At 43.2% G+C, this 3248-nt stretch overlaps 1 pseudogene; it reads right to left on the minus strand.

The window, feature by feature from the left end:
* Nucleotides 1–279: 279 nt before the first annotated feature.
* Nucleotides 280–2495, minus strand: LOC132376744 (small ribosomal subunit protein uS19-like; annotated as a pseudogene).
* Between the last annotated feature and the right edge of the window lie 753 nt (nucleotides 2496–3248).

Below are 3248 nucleotides of genomic sequence, written 5' to 3' on the forward strand. Positions count from 1 at the left end.
TAGTAGTTCTTGATTGATGTGGGCATGTTACTTAATGCTTTTAAGCCTTGGTTTTCCCATCTGTAAAATATACTTACCTTGAAGGCATGTTGAGAAGATGAAATGCAATCAGGTATGGAAAGTACAGGGCATGCAGGAAGCACTTCATACATGGTTGTTGCTGTGATTATTGCTATTATTATTACTTCTGCCTTTATTGGTGGTGTGATTTACTTACCTATTTACCTTTTTTTTTTTTTTTAAAAAAAGAGAAGTCTGTGCCTGGGTTGGCCAAGCAGGCTACTTGAGGGGGATGAAGCAGGAGGAGTGAGTGGCCCCCGGCCCTGCTTCACAGGTTTGTAGGTGATTCAGAACATGCCTAGGCAGTGACCGATCATCTCAGGCTTGATTTCCACCTGGTTGAAGGTCTTGTGGTTGTAGATGCCCACCATGCTGCCCACCTTCTCAGGCAGAATGATCATGACCCGCAGGTGTGTGTTCACCACCTCCGGCTTCTCCTTGGGCGGCGCCCTCCTTCTGGGCCTCGCGCAGGCACTTCTGCAGGGATGCTGCTCCCTCCACAGGCCTCTGTTCAGCATCTGATGCTGTCGTGCGCTGTGCAGCTGCATAAGCTGCTGGTAGAACACATCCAATGTCTGATCAGGGTCCACGCTGCGGCAGGTGAACTTGCGGAAGGTCTGCTTCCTCTGCTCCACTTCTGCCGTCTTGTCGGTTCTTCGGCAGCCTTATTTACTTTTATACTTACTAACATTTTGCCTTGTTCAAAAAAGTATTTGAGTGGCCCATATACATGGAAATAAGATAGCCTGATAAAAAACTACCAAGAAGTAGAAAAAGAAGTGTTGGGTAATTGGCAGCAGCAGCTGAAAACGTGGGATGCCCTCTTTGTGGGGTTCTCCAGGAAGACCAGGTCTGCTGAGGGGTGGGCTGCAAGATTGGGCCTGGCCATCTAAGATTGGGAAGGCTGCCACCGGAGGCATGGTGACATGTCTTTACATCAGGGGTAGGGGATGATCTTGTGGAGGCCAAGAGTTTAGAAGGATAGCAACTCACCTGGCTTGGAGGGGAAGACAGAGTCAGGTCTTTGGACTTTGCATCTTTGGACTCACTCAGTCACAGCTTCTGTGTTTTTCTAGTTGGTAAGTAGAATGTTCATTCATAGAGATATGTGCTATGCTGTAAAGAGCTGGGGTAGAGAATAGAGGTAACATTTGTTTTTGGAAAACTTTCACCTCTACTATCTATTCTTTCTCTTCCTTTTGTCACCTCCAGGCATTGCCAAGTCTCTCCAGAGGCTATACTTTTTCTTATTTCTCTTATTTTTTATTACTTCATAACTGATAAGGGTTTTAGACATTGGCCCTTCCAAGAAGATTTCTATTTTAATGGGAGTGGGGAGAGGTCTCCTTATGAGCCACTGTAGTGATAAGATATGGTGATAAACTCTATTGATAAATAGTGAAACTTAAAAAGTAGAACAAAACATTCTCTATCCCCAAACCCTCAACTCAAATCCTAGAGAATTGTACTGAAGAAGTTCTGTCTAACTGAGCATTCCGGAGTCCACCAAATCAGAGTCCTGAATTACAGCTCTGACATTGACTAACAGGTCACTTAATCTCTCTGTGCCTCAGTTTTCTTATCTGTAAGAAAGATGGGGATAATAGTAGTATCCACCTCACAGGGTTGCTGGGGGTAATAAATGACCTAATAATATAAAGAACCATTAGATTTTGGTGGCCAGTGGTGTTTCAATTACAAAAAAAAGTTGGATATTAGAGTAGTTCAGTCTTTTGATCACAAAACACTTGATTTGCACAAGTTGACCACTGGCATCTTGGGGTCCCTCAAAGTTTTCACCAGTGGGTTGGGAGTCCAGCAGAACAGATTAAAAATGTGGAAAACAATGTCCTTTTGTGATTCATCAAGTCTGATTAGCAGTTGGAATGTTCATGGAATGGATCCTATTTGGTTAAATAATGGAAATCAACATTCTTTTTAATTGGCAATGAAGCATTGAAGTGTTGGGGATGAACAGTCCCTGGTTTGATGGCAGGTCCAGATTTCCCCAGCCTTCTCTTTGACCATGGTCTTCGGCTGCTGGATCTTGAACCAGAATACAATTGCAAGAGCACAGTGGAGAGAGCGCAGGATCAAACATTAAGACTGAGTTATGCATGGGACTGGATAGATGACAAATTTTGTGAGTCTTGGTTTCTCCATCTCTAGAATGAACACTACAAAACTTCCTTCATAGTGCTGTTAGGAGGACTAAAGGAGATGATGTGTTTGAAATGTTTTGGAAATGATTAAGGATAATGCAAATATTTATTATTGTTTTATCCTCGAAATGAATTGAGTCATGTCATTGCTCCTAGACGGAAGCCCAGATGGGTTCAATGCCTTGCTCAGGATGAATTAGAGGAAGGAGGCGATGTGCCTTGGGGCCATAATGGGGCTGAGCTTAGCAGTCACCTCCCGCACTTGTCCAACATGTCCAGGTGTCTGCTGATCAGGAACAGATTTGAGTCTGTTGGTTTTTTGTCTGCTTGGTTGAATTGTAAAGATCTGTGCTGTGTGTTGTATTAGGTTCCATTCTGTGTCCAATCACTGATTAATTCTGTGACTCAATTAAGTCGTGTAGGTCTGGTGTCTCCACGAAATGGGTAACCTTGGCTCTGCCTGTCTCAAAGGGAATTTGGAAAGTAAAGGCAACTAAAGGATTGAAAGTAAAAGCACTTCTTGGAAGATGCTTCCATTCTGGAGGCAGGATAGCATCGAGTTTATGTGCACAGACTCCTGAGTCAGATGCCTATGTCTGAATCATAGCTCTGACACTGACTACTAGGTCCCTTAACTTCTCTGTTCTTCAATTTTCTCATCTGAAAATTGGGGATAACAGTAATAAGTTGGGATTGTTGTGAGGATTTAATGCTGAACGGCTTCAAATGGTGCCTGGTCCAGGTGCGTGCTCTGCACTTGTTAACTACAGTAAAGTAGGGCCTGTCCTTTGTCCCCTTGGAAGGTAAGATTCCTGCAGAAGAAATCAGGGATGTCTGGGACACTTTGGTCCCTATTTTTTGTAGTATTGTCCCTCATAATTCACTGGTAGGGGGACAGTTTGCCAAGTTCTCTGCCAATCTTTGTAAAAAAGTGGAATAAAAATGTTTAAAGATAAATCTCCAAATATTAACCTTTCCCTGACTGTCCTAGAGCCCCAAAAGCAGATTTGTATTTATATGAACTTA

Source organism: Balaenoptera ricei, chromosome 13 (genome assembly GCF_028023285.1).
Source record: "Balaenoptera ricei isolate mBalRic1 chromosome 13, mBalRic1.hap2, whole genome shotgun sequence".
NCBI lineage: Eukaryota > Metazoa > Chordata > Mammalia > Artiodactyla > Balaenopteridae > Balaenoptera > Balaenoptera ricei.